Raw genomic sequence first — 16,764 nt, 5'->3', positions numbered from 1 at the left:
CAACCAAAGAATTACAAATGCTTTACAATCGCAACAAATACAAGCCAAACATATGTAGAATGCTTGCATTGATCACCAAACAAAAGCACATTGTTTGCATTGCGATGAAATACAAATCTCTTCTAGCCAAAGAGTCCCACATGACTATAACAAATGCCTCTCTTCAAACCTAATACTTCTACAAAAAGTTATAACAACAAAAATTAATAAATGAAAAGAATTAAAACCAAATGCATATTTATTAATTAATTTATTAAACTAACAAGAAAGTTATAATTTTTGGTATAGAAATTGCATGTTCTTATAAATATATTGCTTTAGTTAATTCAAGATTTTAATCATTTTAACAAAAACTAAGTTTGAATGTATCAATGCAATGACTATGAATGAGTAGGTTTAACTTTTCAGTGATCAAATAATTAAAACTAATAATCCTTATAAACAAACTCAAAATATTATTAGCAAAACAATTGAAAATATTATTAGGAAAACTATTCACACAACATCAATCTTTAATTTCATAAATAATTCTATACATTAAAGAGAATATTATAAAGAAAAACCACCATATTATTTTTGAGCCAAGAGAGAGAGGGATAATACTGAACCAAACAATTGCAGATCTCTTACCATGACAGTAAATGGGAGCCAAATAGTTGCAGAGTGCTTCCACTTACCACGAAATAATGGCACACTATTTACACTGCAAGAAAATAAACAGATCTGGCAAGAAAGTCATAGAAAAGTACGCCTCTTCACATCCACGGCTTACATGAAAAGTTTTAACAACAAAAATCTAAAAACAAATATTCATAAATGAAAAGGAATAAAAAGATTAAAACCAAATAGATATTTACCACTTAATTATGAACCTAAGACACTTATAATTTTTACAAAGCTTTTTTATGAAACAAAAATTATTAAATATGTAAAAGCTTTTCATGAAACCAATTGAAAACTAAGATAAATAAATTAATAAATAAAACGCACATAAAAACAATCATGCTACAAGAAGATGAAATGGTAATCGCATGATATTATCAAAATAGTTCATTGCAAGCAGAACTCAGTAATTAAAAATCTTGATCTAAGAAATACCAGTCAAAGCCATTTATTTCACAATGAAAGCTATTTAAAACGCGTTGCAATGGAGCAGCTCATGGAGATGACACGATTGTAATCACAACTCACACATTTTCTAATGTAACACACACAAAACCACGTGTTCAACTTTTATTTTTAATTTTTTTTTTTTTTTTTTTTTATAATTGTTTTTTTTGTCTAATCCTAATAAGTGGAAATATAATCTTAATAAGTGGAAATATATATAAGTAGCAAATTTTAAATCATAGTTTAGTAAGAAATTAATTTAAATAAAGTTTAAACACATGATTTAGATATGTAAGGAAATTGTTATTTTCAATTTCATTTATGGATAGAGTAACCACTAAAAAATTTATTGACATTTTTTAATTTAAATCATTTCATCAAAAGTATCAATTAACAAAATGATTAAAATGACCCAGATAAAAAAACCCTATCAATTTAATGAAAAAGAGTGATTGGTCATAATAAGGAGTGCTAATGACAAAGAGTCTGTCTTTGAGGATGACCAGTTATGTTATCTCAACCTTTTCTGTTTATCTATCTAAATCTTTCATTTGTTGATATTGAACTATATTCAATTAATTCCTTATACTTTATTTCTAGCTTGTTGGGCTACATTTCTGAAGATTCATTACCTTGTATCCGTAGCTTGCGGAAAGATTCGTGGCAACCTCGACAACTGCCGTGTGACATACGAGTAAGTGGTTATGTTATCTCAACCTTTTCTGTTTATCTATCTAAATCTTTCATTTGTTGATATTGAACTATATTCAATTAATTCCTTATACTTTATTTCTAGCTTGTTGGGCTACATTTCTGAAGATTCATTACCTTGTATCCGTAGCTTCCGGAAAGATTCGTGGCAACCTCGACAACTGCCGTGTGACATACGAGTAAGTCCGAGGAAGCACGCAATGGAAGGTTATATTAAAAAAAAAAAATTTGTTCGCAAACAGGCCCAGCGGACTTTTCTCACATATTGCTACTGGCTAGTAAACGACGTTTACTAACTCACGCTACAAGGTTGTTGACGATGTCTTATATGAACTTTAAAAGTCGTCGTGCTGGTCGACTCGAACCTCTGTCACATGCGAAGTCATGAGTAACATTAATTAGTTGTCTTGACTTTCACTCCCTTCTTGAGAGCGACAGGTTGTCTTCAGTGAACTTTCAAAGTTGTCCTGCCTTTTCTTCGAACTCATGTCCTATGGGACGTCATGAGTAATTAGTTGCCTTGACTTGACTGTCTTCTGGATTGATTAGTTGACTAGACTTCTTCATTTTCGCTTCTCTATATTAAAAAAATAAAATAAAAATGAGTCGCAAACAGGCCCAGCGGACTTTTCTAACATATGCTAAGGTTGTTGACGATGTCTTATATGATGTCTTATATGAAATTTAAAGGTCGTTGTGCTGGTCGACAAGAACCTTTGTCACATGCGAGGTCATGAGTAACATTAATTAGTTGTCTTGACTTTCACTCCCTTTTTGAGAGCGACGGCAAGCAATAGATCCCATGCTATTGGGCCATTAATGCTTACCTCATCTTATGTCATCTTATGCAACGTCATACCCGTCTGCAACCAATAAATCCCATGCTATAGAGCATTTATTACTTTTTTCTCTGCAAGGTGTGAAGTACACCTCATCTGCAGATCATTATGCATGGGAACTCCCCTCTTTTCTGTTTGTCGGCAAAAAAATAACGCAACCAAATTATTTCCGGTGACTGCTCCATGACCATACAATACCCACGAGAACACGGCTCATGGCCATAGCATACATGATACTGCCCATAAATACCAGGGTATACAATACAATATACGCATTAATGACACGCTAATTTGAAATTTGATTTTGAATTTATTTACCCGCTCATTCGATGTTCGAATTTGAATTTATCTACCCGCTCAACCGATGTTCTTAGCACCTACTGCAAGGAGAACATGTTGTTTATAATCTACACAGAAAGTTTCTTCGGCATCTGAGTGTCTTTTTAAAGCACTCGGCACTCTGGTTTCTCATTTTTACGATAATATCGGTTATGAATTCTAACGTTGTTCATGAGAAGGTGTTGAAGCTTCTGTGTGGACTCCAGTGAATTCTAAGGCAGATAGCTAGCCCGTCTATTGGTTTCCCAGGCGGATAGCCAGACCGTCTCGCCAATGGAATCGATCTTGGGTCTGAGTCTTTTGATGTTGAAAGGCGTGTTGACTATCGTGATGGCGAATCCGGTTCGTTTGGCAAGCAGCGTTGCGAGCTCCAGGAAGGGGATTATGTGGCCTTGAGCCATGAACGGGAACATCAACAAATGGTGCTTCAACTCTTTGTTCGTGCTTCTGGTCAAATTCTCAGCAGGGGAAGGCGTGGCAAAGTCCATTGCAGGTATGAGATAGACGAAGGAAAATAGTATCCGTCGGCTGTGCAGGCAGGTGGGAGAGCTTGAAGCTCCTGCTCAATTATTAAAATCCACAAACGCGACGGAGTGCGAGGAAAGAAATCATAGTTGAGCGAAACGGTAAGGTCGTCACCAAAGTTTGTGGTTGGGCAAATAACAGGTACCACACAGAGAGTAACAGCTCTCTCATCAACGCGGGCGGCAGACGGCGTTTATTCAGTCGGTGGCCCCTGAGAGTTTCGTCATCTCCTAGTATTGGATCTTGAGCATGTAATCTGACGTTACACATTATTTTCTTTCTATTACACTTCAAACTTCTCGCTCTCACTTGAACTTATCCAGCAATAACCGGCATTTCAAGTTTGGTAAATTTTTAAGTCTTTTGGTGGACTAAAGCTTTTCTTCTCCGCTAATTTATGGGGATTATCATAATAATGCATTCATTCATGGTCCAGATTAACTTTCTTTATTATTCTTAACACTTATTTTATTTAATATAAAATAATAAATATGGATTAACTTTCTTTATTATTCTTAACACTTATTTTATTTAATATAAAATAATAAATATGGAAGGTCATTTCTAGTAGAAAACTCTAACTTTCTTTATCATTCTTAACCATTTTTAATTATATAAAATATAAAAGTGTGGAAGCTCAATTGTAATAGAAGACGTTCTCTATGTTTATTGTTACGAAGTCTTTTTAATTTATATATATATATATATATATATATATATTTATTTATTTATTTATATTATTGTTATTTGTATTTTTAAGTTATTATTTTAATTTATAATAAAAAATTGCAATAATCTTAGGTGTTTTCTAATTGTTTTAATTCACATCACTAACTTTTTTTATATCTAAATTATATGATTAAACTTTGTTTAAATTAATTTTTTATAAAGTTTGATTAAAAATTTACTATGTCATTTGTTAATTGACACTTATGAGGATTAACGAGAATGAAAAGACTACAAAACGTTACACATACACTTGTCATGGTAGTGGAAATGTGTATTTTGGAATAAGTTGTGGTGGTAGTGAAAATGTGGATTTTGGAATAAGATGATTATCAGTTTCAAAACATTGATAACCCGTGTCCAATTCCAAATAACAGAGGTCAGTTTCATTAGCGTGTCCATCAATTTTACCCTTTCATTATGTTTTATCTACTAGAGCTTAGCTCAAACCCCAATCAATCAAAATCCAAATTCTCTTTGCTATTAAACAACAAGGTATTTTTTCCTTGTGAGAAATTTGAAAATATGAACACTCACTTTTGTAGAGTAAAAAAGATTATATGAAACACTGAACTAAAATATCATCAACCTATGATGATGAAAACCTTTAATTTTTTCCCTAGATATTGCAAATGTCAATTTGCATAAAGTAAAGATACATATACGATGCGATGTAAAATGTTCTAATAAAAGTAAAATAACTTTAGAATTTTTCTGCAATAAAGATGTACATATTGAGCTCCTTCATTGTAATTCTCTGCTTCAAGACACAATAAAAGAAGGCCACCATTGAGAGCTGGACTGGAGATGTGGCCCTAGAGAATAGGGTGAACTCCTTATTAAATTCATGTGTTCTTGTATTTGCTTACTGTGTTTCTCTGCTATTTTCCATTTCAAGTGTCTGTGTATTTGCAATTTGATCGATTCATTGCTTAAATAAAATATACACGCACACCAACATATGAGTCTGTAATACCTTCATTTAATAAATCTTTAACTGAGATCACTCATAGGGTGATTATTGGATCAATAGCTCCCCACGGGGTATATTGTTCCTTGATAATGTCTCAGAAGAGTTCTGAGAGGGAGTGGTTGTAAATAAAGAGGGATCCTCAAACCTTTTCTCATAGTAAGTTTCCCAGCAGTCCTTGACATGGGGGCTAGCATTAGGTAGTGAAAAAGTAATTTTCTCCCTATCAGAGAAACTATGGACTAAAAAATAATTTTCCAACATATTCAATCATTTATCTAAAACATATGCCACTACAACAAAAAATGTCATTGTTGAGGGTCGAAAAATGTCATGATAAGCTCATTGGTGACGGTCAAAATAACATCCGTCACCAAAAACTGAACGACACTAAAGGTGGCATCGCAAAAAGTATAGGTGTTGTGGTGACAATCAAGGTCCATCATGAATAATAATTATAATGATGGATAATGATCATCACCATTTCATATGAATAATAATGATTTATGGTGATGGACCTTTCATGGCCCTCACTATTGATGCATATATATTGTGACATTCATCAATCGTCACCTTTTCATATTTTGGTGAGGGTCAAAAAATGTCACCATAAGTTCATTGGTGACGGTCAAAACAACTTCCATCACAAAAAATTGAACGTCACGAAAGGTTGTGTCACCAAAAGCATAGGTGTTTTGGTGACATTCAAGGCTTGTCAGAAATAATAATTATAATGACGAATATTGATTGTCACCATTTGATATGAACAATAGAGATTTATGGTGATGGACCTTTCATGACCCTCACTATTGATGCATATATATGGTAAAGTTCATTAACTGTCACCATTTCATATATAAAAAAAAAAAACTTTTGATGATGAGCATTTAAGAACCCTCACTATTGATGCATATATAGGGAAAAGTAGCGATTTTGACTATTCCCTATGAATATTAGGCATGATGGAATCAAACCACCATCCACCTTCTTGTAAAGCAAGTGATTTTCCATTGAGCTAGCACCCTTCAAAGAATTAGACCTTGAAAATTTATAATTTCTAATTTCTAAAACATTAATTAAATTATAAAAGAATCAAATCACAAGGGAAACTATAGATACTAAACAACAATTATTAATTTATATGCAATGAAAATTCCGATAAAATCCGATTAAAGGAACTTTTGTTAGCACACCATAGTCCACAAGTATAGCACTAGGATCTCATAAATTGTCAATAGTAAACTTATTATCTACGTAAAGCAGTTGATATACCAACTAAACATAATATATCAGAGTTGCCACGAGCATTACCCCCCACTATTGTAGTCATAATTAAGATTCTAATATAATTTCACATTATTCTTCTTCTTCAACTTCCTCCAACCATTTCATAAAAGGCTCTAATGACTTCACAAAGGTTTACCTGAAATGCCCAAAATCACATTAGATCTTATTTTCACCCTGACAAAACTCAAACTATAAGAATAGTATTAGCTTTATGAAATCCCAAAAATTTCTTAGTCAAGCATTTCAAGTCTCATTTTAATAGAGTTCAAAACTCTCTAAATAATATAATTAGATTTGTTTAAACCTAAATTAATTGCATTTCTTCAAAACAAAAATGTAAAAAAACCAAAGAATAAAAGAATGTTAGGTTGTTAATATCTTCCCTTTGGGTTACCACCTTTGTGAAACCACATCAAAATAGTATCTTCAACAAGAACTTCATCGTCGCAGAGAGACCTCATAATTTTAGGAAACGATTTCATGAGTTTAGCATCTTCATAACATTGAATTTGAATCTTGTAAATTATCTCCAACTATAGTTTTGCAGTTGCACAAAAACTATCAAGGAGTTTTACCCATGTATTAACCTGATAATTCAACAAAGTAGAGAAACATTTTAGTAAAATATGTAAGTTTCATACAATTTACAAAAAACCCACAAACAAAACTTCTAATAATTGAATTGTTAAGACTTGAAATAAAATAACCAGAAAACTAATGAATTCCAAATGCCAATGAGAAAACAAAAGGTGTTATCATTTTACATACAAAAGGAAAAGATCCATGTTAGATGGATAACCACTATAAGAAATATTGCACACGAAAGTTAATAAGTACATTATGGTAACCCAATGGGTTAACTCAATCAATTTTCACTCACCAGCTTTAAGGCAGAGGGGTCATGGGTTCAAGTCTTGTAAAGTCCCTCTCAGTTACGAGTACATGCTATAGACCAACAACATTTACCATGGCTATCATTCATAGGAGTGTGAGGAATCCCCTCAAGGATTTCCCCACTGAAGTTTTCCATAGGAAAAAAAAGTACACGCTGGATGGAAAACTAGGGATACAAACATTGCATGCATAATTAATCCCTACATGCTACATACAAACAATGCAAGGGAAAGATAATAATTCCCTCAAGCCAAAGGAGATCTCTTCCCATTAAATGCATTCTCTCACTGTGAAGTTTGATTATTGTAGCACCTTTGATAGAAAATGGAATTAACATCCAATCTAGCACTAGCATGAACAAATTATTGACTTATGAATTCCAAGTGAGATAAAATGAAAACACATTAACAAAATAGTTTAGAAAATTTAAGATATGTTAGAAAATCCAGTGTAACCATATTTATGGTCAAGAAAAGACATGCAAACTCTTTACATTGAATGAAACCTTCATGTAAATATAGGTTGAAGGATTCAATATTCCATGTGTATACATTTTGTAATTAATTTCCAAAAAAAATATCTATTGAATTGACAGTTCTATAAAAAATATTTATATATACATCAATAAAACACAATAAACATGTGTAAGAAGCAAAACATGATATCCAAAGCAAGAAACAAAGTATCCACAATTTCATTCAGATTTTAAAAAATATTGTCTATGAAATTGAAACATTCTATTTTCTCACGCACATCAATGAAAGGATCAAAGTGTGTAACAAAACATGATTCTTAAAAGTAGAAAAATGCAAGCCATAGGGATGACACTTAAAACAGTTATCCTTAGACCCATTTTCCAATTAGATTCTAATATTGACTAAAAGTTGTAAACATATTAAACAATTGACAAGAAGAAAATACTTCTCAAAATTCAGTAAAAATCCATAAAATTGTTCATGATATGATGAGGCATAACACATGTGGGGAAAGCAAAAGATACTACATGGTGAGAAAAGATTAAATACTAACTTGACAAAATGCCAAATTTGAATTTTGTTGCTAGATTTTTCCATACCACTATACAACATCCATAATAGCATCCCATAAGATATGCACTTGTTCAATATCATGTAACATTGACTCTTTATGGCACTGCTTTACAATTTCAATGACTTCGGAAATATCAACATTCACTGCAATCAAAGTTGTTAATGCCCTTTCATGTCCTTTAATTTCACATCAAATGTTTTCTTTTTATTATATCCAACAAGAGATCCCAAACCCTCCTTACTGCCACACAAAAAGTCAAAAAGACATAATTTAGTAACAATCAACAATAAATAGACTTCAATAAACAGTTTGGTTCCAACAAAAAAGTCTAAAGCTTCAGTGGTGTATTTGTATATTGGGAACAAATCAAGAAGATTATATTTTATCTTCCCTCACTTCAACAATGTTATGATATCATGAAGATTGTTCTCAACCAGATACTGCTTGAAAAATCTTATTATGAATGAAAGCACAATCCCCTTAGAAACAAGGTTGTCTTTGAGAAGAGGTTGAAAAACAATTTCTGAGAGAAAGTAAGTGCCATAAAAATTGCAAGTTTTTTCCTTTCATTATCCTAAAAAAACTCAAGGGACTACAAAAACTTCACATAAAATTTTCAAGGTTCTTGATGAGGAAATACCTCCTGCAAACTATCTTCTGTATATACAGGACAGATGGAAAGATATTATGCCTTGTAGGTCCACAATTCAAAACATCATAAGGATGTTGATCCCCTTCTTCAAGTTTTATGGTTCCCAATTGTGTGTGACCTCCAAAGAAGACGACCTATATTTCAATGAGCATCAACATTAAAAGCCTATTATAATTTTATATAAAATAAATTCATTGAAAAAATGATAGCTAAATTGATGATCAATTATAATCCAATACAAAATCATGTGAATTTTGTGTAGGACATCTATATTTCGAATGTAAGCATAGAAACCAAAAATGAGGTAAAAATGTCAACCCATCTCTTTTGAAAAAGGAGAGCTAAGGAAGAGCGACAACATGGCATGCCACAAATCAAAGCCCAAGGAAAAGGGAAAGCATGGCATGCCACAAACCAAATCCTTTTCCCTATCATCAACCAATCCAAAATCCTCCCCATCAAGCCTAAGTTGTAAATTCTCTAGACCCTAGTTTAAGGGCCACATTTCCAACACTCTAAAACCTTTTATGGAAACAACCTACACTAATTCAAATCTAAATATGAACATGTAGAGGAAACTCATACTCTTCTTGGAAGAAAAAAATAATGAGTCCAAGTCATAAAACCTATTTGTTCCATTATTAGAAACAATAGAACCCCTGGCTTCCCTTGCTACAATCACTGGTTTGGGTAAACTTGATACCTCCAAATTTCATGCACATAAGAGTAGAAGCACAATGTAGCATTAAAATGTTGAACAAGAACATAAACAAAATATTATGTTTAGCATTCTGGAAAGCTATAACACACCTACAGCTTCTTAAAAGCATAGAGAAGAAGAAATATTCTTAATAGTGATTCCATCCTTAAAATAAAGAGTAAAAGAGTTAATCATGATTCACTATAGATTATAGGACCATAGGAAAATATCAAAACAATATTTGTCATTATAATTATAGTAGAATAAAATGAGAGTGTGTGCAAATCTAAGAATGTACCTTCCCCTTTGAAGGTTTCTGAATTCTATGAAAGCAGAGTTGTGTCTTTTCTTTTCTTACTGGAGTTGAGTTTCTAGATCCTTACATTCCCTCTAAGGAACAAGTGTCTGGATTTCAATTCTTAATACCAACCTCTTATATGCAACAAATTTTACCGATTTAACTCTTTCAAACCTATTGCATATTCCCAAAACATCATAGTCTTCTTTCCAAATTATATCACAAAAAATTGATAAGCTTGCCAACCCACACACAAGCAGCTAAGAATTACAATTACAACAAAATCTATTATTCTTATTCTCTTGAAATATAAGTTAGAACTATTTAAATCACTTCCATCTTCCATAAGTACTAAAGCTAAGTTGCATTGAAACATATACACATGCAGATACTGATATACCATATTTCTTAAAACTCGATATCTGGATAAAGGGAAACAAATTATGCACACAACAAACATATACAACATAAAATTTTTTAACTTAAGATCTAGATATAGAAAAATGGTATTAGAAACATGTGTCCACACTTATTAAAAACATAGATAATTCACATTTTCAAATGTGTTTCGCTACAAATCTCTATTACAAAATTTAGAAATGGAAACTGCTATGAAAAGCTCATATTTGTCAGTTTTAGCATTAGGGAAGGATTGTTTATAAGGAAAATTTAGGATTTTAGGTCCCCATACTTGGCATATTTTAAATTTTATTTTATATTTCTATGTTACATTTAAAAAAAACATTTAAGGATCTAAACGCTAGCCATTTTTGGCTAGAAACAGATCTCAAGTGGATCCCCCAATACTTCCAAACTTGAAACATATCTTGAGTGGATTCAAACATGCAGAGATGCAGGTCCCATAACTATGGTCAAAAGATTATCCAATTCTAAAGATTAAATAAGAAAATATATATCCCTGCCATAATAAAATTGAGTTCACTCTAATGCTTGGCATGTTACAATTAGAGAAAGTAGAAGAATTGGAATGTTCAATTTATCCATCAAAATATTAGATCCTTGCCAATTTTTGTAACAAATATAATATGAGATCAAGAATTTCAATCTTATTTAAGAGATTTTGAATCTTGTATACTTTTAAGCATAAAATTTGAATGCATAGAAGAAATGTGGATAAATGTAACCTATGAAGATAAATAATCTTTTCTGATTTTTGTCAAAATAACAATTTATGCAAAAAATTGACTAAACCATTGCAAAAGGTCATGCTAATAGGTAAACGTGAATGTCAAACTTTCAAAACTAACAAAGTAGTTGCAAGTTTAATTCCCCATGATTATTTGTGTGAAGAGATAATAGAGCCCTTAGAATAACCCAAGATCTCCTTCATATTTATTTTCTAACAATGGTTTCCATCGGCAACAATTTCCCGAGCATTGCTCTGGGTAACAATCTAGTGTTTTCATAACTTAAGATATGTTTGATCTACATTAAAGGCCCTACCACATTCATGTTCCAATTCTTAACTAATGACATTTTATTTTTAATCTAAACTAAACATGGTATATAGCATAAAGCTATCTATTTTAAAGCCTTTTATGTGCACAATCTTTCTCACATGTCATTTATTATTTTTAAAGACCCCTACAACATTTTTATGAAGGCCTTGTAATGAAGCATGTGTCATTTGAGTAATGTTAAGTAAGGAATTGATTTGTCTTATTATAAATTCCGTTATATTAAACTTGCATCTAACAAAGGTTGTTTCTTTGAATAACATAACATCACCTTCAAAACATTGTTTTAGAGTAGCAATCTTAACTCTCCAAGGTTAATTTTCTGCATAAATCTCAACAATTTAAGGCTGATTTGTGGCATGCATAGAATCACTTATTAAATTTCCGTATTCAAACACTATCCCTTCTGGATTCATGCCACTTTGACTCCATTTGGCCCATATATAGATTGGCACATGGTCATCGGGTTTCTACCTTCATACTCCTTTCTCGCGGCACTCACTTTCTATTATACTACTACCATACGTTTTTCTTAGGCTTCATATAACTAAATCACCTTGTGCCTCCACTCTACAACCTTAGCCATCATCTCTTTGAGGAAAGCCCCCAAAAGAGAGAGGAAGAGCTACTGTGGTCACAATATGTATCCTTTTTGAGTTGCACATGACTAGCCCTTTGATGCTTGGGAATTTACATCATACAAGGGTGCTATATTTTGTTTTAACAGTGCATATTTGTTATCAAAAGCATGAGAGAAAATTATTGAAAATTTCATGGGATTAAAACAATTTGTCCCTATTAAGTTGTCGTTTTTTCACATCTATCTCATGAGCAGTTGACTGCATTCAAATTGAGCTTTATTTGTAAAATATTAAACTTCGCAAGTGATTTGATTTGCTACGTCCAGACTCCATTCAATCAACATGCACTAATATTATGTGATCCTGACATTTCCATTGCTACTGTGTTTTGTAAATTTTTACCTTGTCTGTCATTCCAAGACTTCCCAAAGGTTGGAAGAAAACATAGTTAATCCTTGTTCAAAATCTTCAACATAACCGCTCATTTTGTTAAACTTAAAATTGAATTCTTGGTTCTGAAATACCCTATCTAGTTTTGTGAGCTGAAAATCATCAATTAAAACTTTTACTCTAACAATTGGCTTGAGCTATGTTAAATTCATCTTAGATATGATATATGCAGATTGCACCTATCCTACCATATATAACAACAACAAAAAAATACGATGGAGAACTTAGCTCCTTTTCAGATCAATAGACATGGAAAGGATGCATGAAAATTTACACACCAAACTTTCTCTCTCATGGTTTTCCTTCAAAATAGCTCACTTTGATATGCCTGATAGAAACATCTGATCCCTTCCATTTTCCATGATAAACCGTCCCATATGTGGCAGAACAAAGCTCTGATATTTCTTCCATGTCAACATTTTTTTATTGTTTGGATTGAATCACATCATAAAGAATAAGTTGAAGGACATAATTTCCATGTGACTCCACATGCAAATTTAGGACAAAAAAGTAATGAACACATCATGCTTCAAATTCAAAACATTACTCTCAAAGAGAAAATTAGCAACTACCTCAGAAATAAATGAAGATTGAAATATATTAATTGTACCTATATATTTATCCAATGCTTGGGACTTATCTTTTGTTGAAGAACTCTTTTCCATGCCCAACGAATGATTGTGGACATCTTCATCTAACCCCAAAGAACCGTTTTGGCCCAAAAATAATTTCATTCATTTAATTGCAAACACAAAGAGGAAATCGTAGGGAATAAACATGAGAAATAATTCAACTTACAAACAAGGCAATTCCTGTCTATGCATACCTCGGGAACTTCTTATTGCACTACATTTTCTTCCAGATCTAAAATAGGCATTGTCATTCCAACATGATCATTCTTATAGGACACTTGTTTTACCTCCTCTTTTGCTTTTGCAGTAGAAATTTTCTTGTCTAATATCTCATATCTTGAAGTCATGGATGGAAACAAAATATTTGGACCGTATTAAGATGAACACATGTTTCTTGATGTCTTATTATTATCCTCACTCATTTTACCATTCAAGTATGTTTTATCCACACCTTCGTCTTGCCTTGGTAATTTTACGCCATTTGAATTGCATTGATCCAAGATATTTTACTTATAGATGCATCAAAATTACATGAAATAGAGCTTATTAACCATGGAAATTAAAAATAACATACACAATGCGGAAATAATAGGATAAGAAAGAAAACCATGACACAAAGATTTGATTATGGAGTTCATCCAATTTGGACTACATCTCTAGGCCTTGCTCAATAGTGGGGAAGCCTTTGTTTATTAAGTGGCATAAGAAGAGATAAATGTATAAAAAACATAATTTACAATCCTTATAACTCCAATATGGAAGGTGTTCGAAGAATGGAGAGTCCAGCCTTAGAAACAGACAGTACCAGAGAAAGCCTGGTGAAAAATTGTGCAAAAACACCTATCCGAACAGCCAATTTGGATAATTGGGCCTTCTGCACCTTCTCGGAACCTCCCTGCTGCTCAAGGAAAGGTCTCGACCTGCTGCTAGGTCAGGTTCTACTGTACGTGATGGCTTGTTAACTAATCTGCCAGCCATATCCCCCTTCCTCCGACATAAATGGTCCTTTATATAGGCTGGTGACAAATCCATCAAACCCCGGCCAATTCCAAATGGATGTCGAAGTTTAGCAGGAGGGATTCTCTTAGGACCAAGTATCTCGGGCCTGAATGATACATGGAAAAAAACCTTACAATTATGGCGAAATCCCTTACAAACATGGCACGAAACTTCTTTAACTGCGCGTTGAAACCGACTTCTTTCACTGTCGGTGTTTCCCCCATTGGCGTTCCCAATCGGTGGACAGAACAACCCATGGATCAAGCACCCTATGATAACCATGAACCTATCAGGAGTATTAACCATGACACATAAAATATTGCAATCGGGAACCCCATCACAAATCGCAATCGGCAGAGCCCATCGGTGTATAGACCCAAACAGGCGTTTTGCGATAACACAGACCCATCGAGATTATTAATCACAATGTATAAGACATTGGGTCCAGAGCCCCATCGCAAATCTCAATCAACGGACGCCTAGGTGATACTCCATACAACTTCTCTCACTACGATCTGTGATTGCGAATTTATCACATCGCAATCGGGCTTTGCTAAGGGTTGATTCATAAACAATTATCTTTTGCAATTGTGATATGCAGTTATCACATCGCAACTTTTATTTCCTAGGGCCGATTTTCCTTAAGCCGCTTCTTCCTGTTGCTGCAATATGTGATATACAGGACCAATGGCAGCCTACCACTTGGCGCTTCCCCATTCGCTGAGAGTGTTTGCCACGTCATCTCCTCCTACCACCTAGACAAGTCAAACATAAACTTTGACTTGCTCTAACTTCTTTGTATGAACTCATATTTGAGTGCCATTCGCACCATTGGAATCAGGATGATGAGCACTTCGATCCAATGCTGAGTTTATCCAAATTCTACCACTTTGAGTTTTGAGCCTTTTACCATGCCACTGGTACTTCTTTAAAGATCCACCTGGATCATGCACTCCACTAACAACTCTTCTGTGATAAGCATCACCCTGTCACTTCCAGTAATGGTATTTTTCTCTAACTCGTTATATTTACTTCCTTCTTCGAGTTCTTCCCACAAGGTCTCTCGTACAATAGTGTCGACACTATTTGGTGGAGTTTGATCGTATATTGGAACAATCGTAGAGGTTACAACATTGCTTCTTTCAGGTGAAGAAACTTATACAAAAGTAAAATTTTCAGAAGTTGTTGCATCAGTAGGTTTGTTAGGTACAAGAGCAACTAAAGAAGTTATTGCATGCAAAAAAATCGGTGCTAAAAAGAACTACATTATCCTCTAGAAGGGTGAATGCATTAGGTTCGCATGAAATATCAGTTCCCCTCAGAAAACCTGTATTCCTCTTGAACGAATCAGTGACTGGAAATTTAATGTCCTCATTCTCCCTTGTGAAATCGAAATCCTTAACATGTTGATTGTCCTAAAAAAGGCATTTGTATTCTTTTACAAAGCATCATTTGACGAGTAATTTGGAATATTTGCTCCAGTTGCATCATTTTCTTTATTATATGTGTAAACATTCTCCATCCTATCTATATTCTTCCCATCTCGTTAACCAAGAACAACTTCCACATCCTCACCTTCTGAATCTCTGTGAAATTCAGGCCTTTTCCCATCACTTGACTGCAAATGAACCACAAAGTTATGATCTGAATGAGTTTCAATCCTCATATGCTCTAGCTTCCTTTGTGGAGCATTTCCCAAATTAAGTGCCTTTAAATCCTGTAAAAGATTTTCTCCACCATGCATGGCAGCAAAGTTTTCATTTTCCACTGCTAATTCTGTAGAAAAACCCTTGTCTACGGAGATGTAACATGGAAAATTCTACCAGGATGCACACTAGATAACACCTTGGATAGTGATCCCAAATGTTGTTTTTCCCTAAATCACTGTGCATATTGTCCCCTTCCACGTGAACGCCATTCACTTCTCCATCAACCAACATTCTTGATTTTTCTACTTGATGATTCACTTGATGGAGAACCAAGCCCTTTGTTTTTTCTCTATCATCCTAAAAACTAGCAGGTTGTTCAGTCTACTCTACAACATACATCCTATGGTCTATTCTAGAATTTAATTTCTCTATGGATAACTCCCCTGAGACAGAAGGGTAATAAGAATATCTCTAGGTGGAGCGATGGAAGATTGGTAGGTGCCATTTGCAAATCCATATAGGGTGAAGATGGATACTCATTCAAATTGGAATTGTTTCTCCTTTGTGAGTAGGAAAGAATTCACCACAAATAAAGCTTTTGATCTTCAATGCTTTTATAATATAAAAATGATAGCATTTCATTTTTTGAACTCTTCATAATATAAAAAAAATGATTAGCATTTTTTTGTATCAATTAAAAAAAAACAAAATAAAAATAATGAAAAGTAAAATATATTGTGAAAAATTTCTTTACCTTTTAATTGAAAAAATCCTAATAAATTTCATTTCAAATATAACAAATAATTTTATATTTTAATTTTTATTTGCATAATAAATAATTTTATGCTTTCTATTACTAACCAAAAAATTCTTA

At 33.2% G+C, this 16,764-nt stretch overlaps 1 pseudogene; it reads right to left on the bottom strand.

Annotated features, from left to right (window-relative positions):
• Positions 1–6,576: 6,576 nt before the first annotated feature.
• On the bottom strand, positions 6,577–14,465 carry LOC149188588 (uncharacterized; annotated as a pseudogene).
• Between the last annotated feature and the right edge of the window lie 2,299 nt (positions 14,466–16,764).

This window comes from Pinus tabuliformis, chromosome 3_1 (assembly GCF_031772625.1).
Source record: "Pinus tabuliformis cultivar Carrire ecotype Pingquan chromosome 3_1, CPIR1, whole genome shotgun sequence".
Classification (NCBI taxonomy): Eukaryota; Viridiplantae; Streptophyta; class Pinopsida; order Pinales; family Pinaceae; genus Pinus; species Pinus tabuliformis.
Note: the sequence above shows the minus strand (reverse complement) of the source record. Positions and strands in the feature narration are given on the sequence as shown.